Raw genomic sequence first — 12,024 nt, forward strand, 5'->3', positions numbered from 1 at the left:
TTAGCTTTTAAAGAGAGTTCTTTCATTAGAAAGGCAGCTTCAATGGGGTCCGAAGTGGCAGTATCTTCAGAGGGCAGCCTGGTCAAAGAGTTGGGCAGCCAGCGAAGCCCAGAACGGGACTCTGACAGCAGCGAAGGAAAAATTATCTACCCTTATTTTTGTTTATAAGTTAATGAGAATGTTGCCGATCTTACTCTGGAAATAAAAGCAGACTGACACAGACAGGTTAAGACACAGACAGACTCTAAACAACACCTTACACCTAAAATACATTGTCTGATCTGAGATGTCATCTCTTTTATACTGATAAACCTTAAGTTATCTCAGGACAGTGACTTGAAAGAAATTCTGTGATTTGCATATTAATCAATCAAAACCTGCACCACCATTCTAACTGATTAAAGACTTAACATCCATCTTAGGTGTATTCAAGTCATTTGCATCAGTTGTATGACCGTTTGATCTTTTACTTATATATGCTATGTCTAAGGTCTCCCTCTCTCACTAACACCTGAAGGAGTGAGGCTCTGAAAGCTTGTGTTTTAAGGTAAATCTGTTGGACTTTAACCTGAAGTAAACCATAACTGACACAGATCAAAAACATTTAACATCTCCTTATCTCTCTTTATTTGAATTCAGTTCTCTACATTATGCAGCAGCATTAATTGAGTATCAGACTTAAAAGCATTCCATCCTTTTCACTTTCTACTTTAGTACTCCCTGTACCCTGCAAATCCAGGTTAGGCAATGTCCCGCTATTGTTACATTACTTAATCTAAAATCATTTTTCAACAGATCAGTTTCTAACCCATTTCTTTATTTGGTAACCCTTAGCCCCGAGTCCTTCATGAGATGCCAGTGCAACAAAGGAACAGGAATTGGCCATTTAACCCCGCAAGCTTATTCTCCCATTCAATTATATCATGCTGATCTGTATCAGTTGTATGACTTACTTCAAGTCAAGGCACATTGGCGTATCACACCATCATGGAAACAGCCTCGGGCAATTAGGATAAGATTGCAAAATGGAAATATGCATTCCAGGTTAACTCAGAACTAGTTCTCTGGCTTCCTCAACACAAGATGTATCCAAGCTTTGGCATTAGTTTACCAAGTCAGATCTCGTTATTAATGTATAAATGTTAATTTTTTTTGAGGGGGGGAGGGGCACATTAATTCAGTAACAAATCAGGAACTGAATTCCAAAGAAACAAGCAAATAGACTAAACGTAATTCACTAGAAAACATGCTTCTATTCATTATGCAACAGGAAATGTCTGCTTGGGAGAGATTGACCTTTAAGTACAAACAAATTCTTTTTGCGAGATAGATCAATATCAACTAACTGCATTTTTTCCAGTTATAAACTAAGAATGCAGGGTACAAAACCACCACCTGCTATTTTCGATCAGGTATTTTTAAAGATAATAAAATTTTCCAGCCAACTCACTTTACCAGATTTTTTTGAAACAATGGACAAACGGATTGAGCTCCAGAGTTGAGGTGAGAGTAATTACTTGATATCAAAACAGTATTCAAGAGAGTATGGCATCAACAGCTCAAACAAAACTGGTGTGGATGTGAGTCAGGTGAAATCTCTGAGTTAGAGCCATAGTCTCGCACAAAGAAGGATGGCTGTGGTTGTTGGAGGTCAGTCATGTCAGTTCCAAGACATTCCTTCAGGAGTTCCTTAGTCCAGTTTCCTAAACGCAATCATTGTCCCGCTTCATCAATGACCCTCCTTCCATCATAAGACCAGAAGTGGATGTTTGCTGATGATCGCACAATGTTCAGCACCATTCACACTCTTCAAATACTGATGCAAACACATTCAGATGCAGAAAGGTCTGGACAACATTCAAGCTTGGGCTGGTAAGTAACATTTGCAAGACAGAAAACAAGCAATGAGCATCTGCAACAAGATAGGGTCTAACCGTCACACGTTGACGTTCAATACATCATTTAATCCCCTACTATTAACATCATGGGGTTACCATTTACCAAAATCTCAACTGTCCCAACCATATAAATATTTTGGCTATGAGAGCAGTCTAGAAATTTGGCAGTAACTCACTTCTTCTCTCCCCAGTGCCTGTCCACATTCCACAAAGCACAAACCAGGAGTTATGATAAAACACTCCTTATTTGCCTGGATGAGTGCAGCTCCAACAACACTCAGGAAGGTTAGCACCATCCAGGTCAAAGCAACGCACTTGACTGGCATTCCCTCCAACATTTTTTACATTCTCTCCCTTCAGGTTCCTGGAACTTTCTTCCAAATGGCAGTCGGTCTACCTACAGCCAATGGACTGCAGTTGCTCAAAAGGCAACTCACCATCACTGCCTCATGACCAATTAGAAATGGACAAAAAAAATGCTGGCCCAGCCAGCAAAGGCCACATCTCATTTCTGACCAAGAAAACGTAATTTTATTGGTGCATTGCATTAGCGTATACAAATTTCATCTTGCAGAGTAATGCGAGAAGTAAAAAGAATTGTGTGTGTGAAGCTTACATCCCAGTAAGAAAAATGTTTCATGAGAATGTAAGATGGATTGTTTTCCTAATTTCACATAAAATTAACTGTTCACGATCAAACCTTTAAACCAGTCTATGACAGCATATATGTCCACACATGATTCCTGGCACAATTTTTCATCTAATCAATCAAGTTCTTCTTCTACTCCATTGTCCAACATGTGCTTATCGAATTTCCCTTTAATTGCAACAATGTTATTCACCTCAACCACTTCTTATGACAGCAAGTTCCACATTGTAACCACTGCCTCAGCAACGACATTTCACTGGAGTTCCCGATCGGATTTATTGGTGACTATGTCAGATATGTTAGTGGGCAGCATGGTGGCACAGTGGTTAGCACTGCTGCCTCACAGCGCCAGAGACCCGGGTTCACGACACTCTGTGTGGAGTTTGCACATTCTCCCCGTGTCATCTAATCTAATCTGTTTAGTTTCCCATGTCCCCTGACTAAAAAGGAAAATCTTCCAAGTCTACCCTACCTCCACATCATAATTTTAAGCACCTTTACTGGGTCACACCCTCAATAAATTGCTAAGTTATGGAGAAAACAGTTCCAATCTGTTGTCTTTCCATTGTTGTGTAGCCTCTCAATTCTAATATCATCCTCAGTAATCGCTCCTGTCTGCTTTTAATTGCAATTAAAATTCTATTGAGGACCAGGTTTGATCTCTGTTGTTGCGCAAACAAGCAGGCTTTTGCATGTGGTAGAACAGATTCTGAGTAGGCTGATCTAAGAATGGGCTTTGAATGAAGAGCTACTGAAGCAATTCAACCCCTCTAAGGTTGCCTTACGTAAAAGTCAGTTATTTGGACAAGTACTCCAACTTATGGAATATAACACGTAGACATTCCTATAATATCTTGTGATTCACCTCTGTAAACTGAAGGAAGGTGGCAGGACTGTAATTTCAGTTCAGTGGTTGCATCAACGTTTAGTTCCAAGGCTGCACCACTTCCGCATTGGGTGGCGGCAAAGCCAACCACGGTTGCAGCAATTTCTTCTGTGATTAGGTAGAGAGAATGTATAAACAGGAGGAGTGGTGGGAGAAGCTGGAGGGAAAGCACACACAAAAGAAAACAGGAGAAAAAGAGGAGAGAAAACATCTTGGCTTGGCATTTGTGGTCAGTGCTAAAGTCATGAGCTCAAAGAAAGCTTCCCAGAAAGATCTATAGCATGACCTTTTACTTTCCAGCTGTTTGAATCCAGTGGCAAACCAGAGGGTGACTAGGAACCCAGCAACAGCGATGTCATCAAGCAGGGTAAACAGTCAATCAGATTGAAGTATTTTCACAGCCAACACCAGGAAATACAAACAACTGAATGATTCACTTGATTACAACTTCTTAAATTATTGGGAAATGCAAAGGGGTTAAGTTAGAATGTGAAACATCACAAATAAGTCTCTAGCATATTTTTAAAAATTGTGCATTTTCTTAACATAGCAAAGAAATTTGACATTTAATCAACTTCAAAGTTAATCTTTTATCAGGGACAAAGTCAAAAATCACAACACCAGGTTTAGTCCAATACGTTTATTTCAAATCACAAGGTTTCACAGTAATGCCCTCTGTCCCTTCACCGGACGAAGGAGCAGTGCTCCAAAAGCTTGTGGTTTCAAATAAACCTGTTGGACTATAACTTGATGTGGTGTGATTTTTGATTCAGCAATAATTCAGAATAGAGTATACCATTAAAAACTCAGAGTATTGAGAGAAACAGAATGATATATATACACATACATACACACAAGTGCCAGTATATACAGGTGCCAGTGTGTACAAGTGTGTAAGGAGGCAGAGGTAGACAAAAACAAAAGCCAGAAACAGGCTGAGAAAGCTACAAAAATTAAGATTGAGAGACACCACAAATCAGAGCCAGAAAGATACAGAGACAGGCAGAAACACAGATTAAGACTGTGTGTGAAAGAAAGACAGACATACTTTGGTGAAGAGAAGGACAAAATTATTGGTGAAAAGAGAGAAATGGGAAATTTATGTTGGAAAATAGTTACTGTACCTCAGTTTTCAATTAGAGGGCTGTTATATCCTCATGTATTTGTCTAATGCATGACTTGTATGTCTAATGCTAAACTGCACTGATGGCATATTCCCAAGAGGCTTAAACAAATAATTTGGTCAAAATTAAGGCTCCATATGTGAGTCATTAGAACTTGGCACATCATCAGATTGTGAGCTAGTTCATTCAAGGAACATTAACCCTTGCATAACCTTCGTTTTGTGCAAAATGAATTGCATCACATTAAGTTGCCAAAATAAACTTCATTAACAATGTTATCTCAGTAACAATTCTTCTCCTGGTTAACTTTATAACTACCAAGAAATAATGGAAACATCAGAAATAACAATTGTAAGACGGAAAATATGCAAGACTAAATTAAGCTGACAGGTCTAGACAGATGAAAATATGAATAAAGCATATTATTTTCTTTGGATTTGAGGTAGAAACTAATAAATTTATAGAAAAGAAAAGGTAAAGTCTTACCAGATCATAGGGCTTATTAGAGAGAGATGACTAGTGTTTAACGTTTAACGTTAGGGATATCATACCTCAGGTGAGGGAAAAGGTTGTGAAGGAGAGTCTTTTGTGGTAACTTCAGCCAGTGTGAGAATTGAACCCATGCCGTTGGCATCACTCTGCATCATAAACCAGCCAACTCAGCTAAATGACTACCCCCCTCCTCCCCCGCCCAAGTATCTAAAAAAATTGAAATAATAATTTCAAGTAGATGCAATCTCATCTTTATTTTAGTCATCACAATACAGAGCAGGACATTTTGAAATCAGCTCACCATATTTTATAAGAACAGACAGAATCTTTTAGACTTCTGACCAGATTACATACGCTTATTTGCATTGCTTGTAGAATATAATACAAGGAAGTAAGTGTCCCCATTCAAAATTTTCAGTATCTCCCAGAAAGCTTCATAATTAATGTTTCTGAGTAAGGAAATGTTTTCTAAATTGGGACATAAAATGGAAATTACTACAGTCCGTCACCGAGAGATACCACAGAAGATTATGACATAGAAACATAATTTTTCTTCTTTTTTTTGGCGGGATGCAAGGCCAGCATTTGTTGCCCATCTCTAGGTATCCTTGAGCTATGTGGCTTAAAAGGCCATTTCAGTGGGCAGTTAAGAGTCAACCAAATTGCTGTGGATCTCATGTCGCATGTAGGACAGACTGTTTAAGGGTGGCAAATATCCTTCCCAGAAGAACATAAGTGAATCAGGTCAGGTCTTGACAACAATTGACAGTGGTTACAAAGTCCTCATTTATTCCTTTTTAAAGTCCTTTTTAATTCTGAATTTAATAAATTTCACAATCTGCTGAGGTGGGTTTTGAACCTATGTCCCCAGAGCATTAGTCTGGCTCTCCGGGGGGGTAATACCATTCTGCCACCGCCTCCATACTGAATTACTTCCGATGAATGCATTTTTAGTACAATAGTGCACCTTTAATTTGGAGGAATGGCATACAATTACAATCCTATCATGAAGAAGTGATTTTGTGTTATCCACAGCTCCAAAAGGATCTCACGAGTATCACAGCTGCAGAAAGGGAGGTCATCAAGGAGGATTTGTCCACAGTGTCTGTATGGGTGTAAGTCAGAAACAGGAAAGGAGCAGTCACTTTATTGGGTGTTTTCTACAGACACCCCCCCCCCCGGCCTCCAAAGCAACAGAGAAGCGGATTGGGAGGCAGATTTCGGAAAGGTGCATAAGTAACAGGATTGTCGTCATGGGTGACTTTAACTTCCCTAATATTGATTGAAATCTCCTTAGTTTAAAAAGTTTAAATGGAGCAATTTTTGTTGGGTGCGTCTAGGAAGGATTCCTGACTCAATATGTAGATAGGCTGACAAGAGGGGAGGCCATATTGGATTTGGAGCCTGGCAACGAACCAGGCCAGGTGTCAGATCTCTTGGTGGAAGAGCATTTCGGTCACAACTCCCTGACCTTTACTATAGTCATACAGATGTACAGCATGGACACAGACCCTTCGGTCCAACCCGTCCAAGCTGACCAGATATCCCAACCCAATCTAGTCCCACTTGCCAGCACCCGGCCCATATCTCCACCACTTCCTCTGGCAGCTTATTCCATAACATACCACCCTCTGTGTGAAAAAGTTGCCCCTTAGGTCTCTTTTATATCTTTCCCTCTCACCCTAAACCTACACCCTCTAGTTCTGGACTCCCTAATCCCAGGGAAAAGACTTTATCTATTTACTGTATCCATGCCCCTCATGATTTTGTAAACCTCTACAAGGCCACCCCTCAGCCTCCGACACTCCAGGGAAAACAGCAGACAGTATGGAAAAGTACTTAATTGGGGAAGGGGGAATTACAATGCTATTAGGCAGGAACTGGGACTCCTAAATTGGGTACAGGTGTTCTCAGGGAAATGCACAACAGAAATGTGGAGGTTGTTAAGGGAGCAGTGGGACAAACCTATCCAGCTGATAGTGCTGGATAGGTTTGTCCCACTGAGGCAAGGAAAGGATGGTAGGGTGAAGGCACCTTGGGTGACAAGGGATGTGGAACATCTAGTCAAGAGGAAGAAAGAAGCTTACTGAAGGTTGAGGAGGCAATGATCAGGCAGGGCTCTCGAGGGTTACAAGGTAGCCAGGAAGGAACTGAAGAATGGACTTAGAGCTAGAAGGGGGCATGAGAAAGCTTTAAGGAAAATCCTAAGGTGTTCTACACTTATGTGAGAAATAAGTGGATGGCCACAGTGAGGGTAGGGCTGATCAGGGATAATGGAGGGAACTTGTGGAATCAGGGAAGGTCCTTAAAGAATACTTTGCTTCAGTATTCACTAGTCAGAGGGACCTTGACGTTTGTGAGGACAACGTTAGAGATGCTGATAACATCAAACTGTTTGAATGTAAGGCAGGTGTGCTGAAAACTTTGAAAACATAAGGATAAATAAGTCCCCTGGACCAGACAGGATATACCCAAGTTCTCTACAGGAAGCGAGGGAAGGGATTGCTGCGCCTTTAGCGATGATCTCTGCATTTTCACTGTCCACTGGAGTAGTGCCAGATGATTGAAGGGTGGCAAACATTATTCTCTTGTTCAAGAAAGGGAATAGAGATAATCCTGGGAATTATAAACCAGTCAGTCTTATGTCTGTGGTGGGTAAATTATTGGAGAGGATTCTGAGACACAGGATTTATGATTATTTGGAAAACCATAGTTGGATTAGTGATAGCATGGCTTTGAGAGGGGCAGGTCATGCCTCACAAACCTTACAATAGAGATAATCCTGGGAATTATAAACCTTATGTCTTATGTCTGTGGTGGGTAAATTATTGGAGAGGATTCTGAGATACAGGATTTATGATTATTTGGAAAACCATAGTTGGATTAGTGATAGCATGGCTTTGAGAGGGGCAGGTCATGCCTCACAAACCTTACTGAATTCTTTGAGGGTGTGACAAAACACATTGATGACGGTAGAGCAGTGAATATGGTGTACATGGATTTTAGCAAGGCCTTTGATAAGATCCCCCATGGTAGGCTCATTTCAAAAGTGAGGAGATATGGGTTACAGTTGGTGGAGTGGTGGATAGCGTGGAGGATTTTTGTAGATTACAATGGAACATTGACAGGCGACGGATCTGGGCTGATAAGTGGTAGATGGATTTCAACCTGGAAAAGTATCATGTGATTCATTTTGGAAGGTTGAATTTGAATGCAGAATACAGGGTTAAAGACAGGATTCTCAGCAGTGTGGAGTAACAGAGGGATCTTGGTGTCCCTGTACATAGATCCCTCAAAAGGTGCCACCCAATTGGATAGGGTTGTTACAGCATATGGTCCGTTGGCTTTCATTAGCAGGGGAATTGGATTTAAGAGCCGGGAGGTTATGCCAGAACTCTATAGAACCCTGGTTAGACCACACTTGGAATATTGTGTTCATTTCTGGTCGCTTGGAAGGATGTGGAAGCTTTAGAGAGGGTGAAGAGGAGATTTACCAGGATGCCACCTGGACTGGAGGGCATGTCTTATGAAGAAAGATTGAGGGAGCTAGGGCTTTTCTCATTAGAGTGAAGGAGGAAGAAGGACTTGATAGAAGTTACAAGATGATGAGAGGCATAGATAGAGTGAATAGTCAGAGACTTTTTCCCAGGGCAGAAATGGCTATCACAAGGGGGCATTATTTTAAGGTGATTGGAGGAAGGGTTTAGGGACAATGTCAGAGGTAGGTCCTTCACACACAGAGTGATGGGTATGTGGAATTCACTGCCGGCAGTGGTAGTACAGTCAGATGCATTAGGGACATTTAAGTGACTCTTGGATAGGCACATGGTTAACAGTAAAATGAAGGGTACGTAGGTTAGTTTGCTCTTAGAGCTGGATAAAAGGTTGGCACAACACTGAGGGCCAAAAGGCCTGTACTGTGCTGTACTGTTCTATGCTCACTAGCCCATTTCTCTCCTTTGGCCAAGATGACAAAGGGAATCTACTGCTCATTCTTTTCCAGTTAAGACTCTTTGACTAACCACAATGGCCTCAATGACTCTTCTTCCAACTGGAAACTGGACAAAGTGAGAAAAACACAGATGAACTTTCTGCCTCATACCACAGGCCACTGCTATAGATAAATGCTTCATTTACCCAACCCAGATGGTGACATCAATCTCATGTTGACAATTCAAGAAAGGAGGAATAAAGGAGACAGGGCGCCACAGGATGTTTAGCCGGACATCAATAATCGGCAAAGTGCTGGAATCTATATTGGAAGTCTTATTAATACATGTAGAAAACTGTAGTGTTGTATGATCAAACAAAGTTATTATGGTTTTGTGAAAAGGAAATAGTGTTTTACAAACTCGTTTGCATTTTTTTCAGAACATAACGAGGAGGGAACCTTGGTTATACTTGAATTTCTGAAAGATATTCAACAAAAAAGTGCCACACAGAGGTGGCAGGTAAGGGGTCCTCAAGTTGGGAGTGAATATTAGCATGGATGGGGGCTGATTAACAAACAGGAAGCAAACAATACACAAATGTGTGGTTTTCAAGTTGTCAGGCTGCGCAATAGCTGGGGCCTCAGCTATTTGCAAACTATATTAAAGACTCGGATGATGCTCTGTAATACAAAGCCAAGTAGGAGTGCAGAGTAAGGACACAAAGATGCTCCAAGGATGGATAGTCAAGTTAAATGACTGGGAAATTAAGAGGCAAATGTTATCTAATGTGGTGAATTGTGAAGTTATTTATTCATTTTCGTCATAAGAATAGAAAAGCTGAATGTTTGTTTTAAAAAAGACGTGGAACTTATAAATGTTGATATTCATAGGGACATGGACATGCTCATACATGGAATGCAAAGTTACTATGCAGGTACATCGAGCAATTAGGAAGGCAAAGGGCATGTTGGCTTTTAAAAGGAGATTGCAGTGCAAGAGTTAAGAAGTCTTACACCAAAATAGGTGGCATAGTGCATGTTGAAGAAGATTATTCAGAATACAACAGGACTATGATCAGATGGGCCAATAAGCTGAGGAGTGACAGATGGAGTTCAATATAGCTAAATGTGAGGTGTTGCATTTTGGTAAGGGAAGCCAGAGCAAGACTTAGACACTTAATGGTGTCTTTGTTGCTGAACAAAAACACCTAGGGGCGCACGTGCATAGTTCCTTGAAAGTAGAGCTGCTGATAGACAGGGTGGCAAAGGTGGCACTTGACACTCTTACTTTTATTTGTCAGAGCATGGAGTATTGGAGTTAGGTGGTCATGTTGCAGCTGTACAGGACACTGGTCAGGCTACTTTTAGAATACTGCACTCAATTCTGGTCTCCCTGCTAGAGGATAGATGGTGTTAAACATGAAAGTGTTCAGAAAATATTTACAAAGATGTTGCTGGGGTTGGAGAGTTTGAACTAGAGGGAGAGGCTGAATAGACAGAGGCTTTTTTTCCCCGGAGGCTGAGGGGTGACCTTATAGCGGTTCATAAAATCATGAGGGGGCATGGATAGAGTGAACAGTCAAGTTCTTTTTCCCAGGTAGGGGAGTCCAAAACTACAGGGCTTAGGTAAAGGTGAAAGGAAAAAGATTTAAAAGGGACCCAAGGGCAACTTTTTCACACAGATGGTGGTGCGTGTATGGAATGAGCTACTAGACATAGTGGTGGAGGCGGTTAAAATTACAACACTGATGAGGCATCTGGATGGATATGTGAATAGGAAGGATTTAGAGGGATATGGGCCAAATACTGGCAATGGGACTCAATTAATTTAGGATATCTGGTCGTCATGGATGGGTTGGGCTGAAGGGTCTGTTTCCATGCTGTACATCTCTATGACTGCTACTAAGAACAAAATTACTGAATGTAAATTAATCAGCTATCTGGCAGAGCAATGAGTGGATACATGGAATGTAAAGCTTGTTAAAGTCAGAGAAACTTCAATGGAAAGTCTGACAAGGAAGAAATAGAGATGCTGACTATCCAATCCCCTCTTAGGCAGAAGCCATTTTCTGTAGATATGCTGGTGTTTTCTCCTTCTAAGGATATACAGAACATGGGGTTAAAAGTGAGCTTCAACCCTAGCCTGAGTGTTAATAGCCTGATGTTCTTGTGTGTGGATTAGTGTGTGGATTTTGAGAACAGCCATTAAACACATCTGCACTACAGGTAAGAAAAGGGACCATTTCTTTCTCACTCCAAGTGCTGCCAGCCAGTCACCGTGGAAAGAATTAGGACAAAAGGAATTTCAGTCAACCCTCAAAGAATCTTGAAATTGATTGAAATTAACAGTATCAATACCATTGGTAACATCCAGTGTTAGTGGCCATAATGTTCGACTATCTACACTTCATGAGTGACTCAGACAAATCCATAATTATTCTTTCAATTTCTACCATTTTTAGACTCACTTCTCATTGTAATCTTTGAAGACGTATTTGTCTTGTTTCTTCTCATGCTCAGAACTAATAAACTCTCTTTTGTTAACTCAAGATAGTCTGGTTAACTTGGGCTCCTTTTAAGACATAAAATTTGTTTGGTCTGGGAGAAAGGTATCCAAAAGGGAAGGAAAGCTTTTGAAAAGTTAACCTCGTTGTGACTAATCGAGAGTGTGGATAAATAACCGATTCATCTTTTGTCACCTGGGAGTTTAATGATTTTGGATTCGCCATCTGGAACTGTAGCAAATTAGGGAACCTTATCTGGGGACTTGCCATAACAATGTTTAAGAAAGGACATGCCTGCATTAAAGTCAAGGCTCACTTGAACTCTGGGATGAGAAGGTTGATCTCTGATAAGGGATTGATTAAATTTGAGTCTATGTTGCTCTTTGTTGTTTAGAGGAATGAAAGACAATCTCTTTGAAACATACAAGATTCTGAAGGAAGCAAACACTGAGGTTTTTCCTTTGGTTGGGAAGTACATAGGTGGAGAAAGTGAGGACTGCAGATGCTGGAGATCAGAGCTGAAAATGTGTTGCTGGAAAA

General features: G+C 40.7%; 1 protein-coding gene across 5 annotated transcripts in view; it reads right to left on the reverse strand.

The window, feature by feature from the left end:
• The window catches only part of LOC122561187 (G protein-coupled receptor kinase 5-like), a 231,184-nt gene that overhangs the window by 101,539 nt on the left and 117,621 nt on the right, over window positions 1-12,024 (reverse strand). Inside the window, exon 1 of one of the 5 annotated variants that reach the window (XM_043712720.1) lies at window positions 11,205-11,209. The exons of the other annotated variants lie outside the window; for them this stretch is intronic. The gene's annotated coding sequence lies outside the window, so the exon portion shown is untranslated. Of the gene's footprint in view, window positions 1-11,204; window positions 11,210-12,024 lie in introns of those variants that run through there. 5 annotated transcript variants of the gene reach the window in all.

Source organism: Chiloscyllium plagiosum, chromosome 22 (genome assembly GCF_004010195.1).
Source record: "Chiloscyllium plagiosum isolate BGI_BamShark_2017 chromosome 22, ASM401019v2, whole genome shotgun sequence".
Lineage (NCBI taxonomy): Eukaryota > Metazoa > Chordata > Chondrichthyes > Orectolobiformes > Hemiscylliidae > Chiloscyllium > Chiloscyllium plagiosum.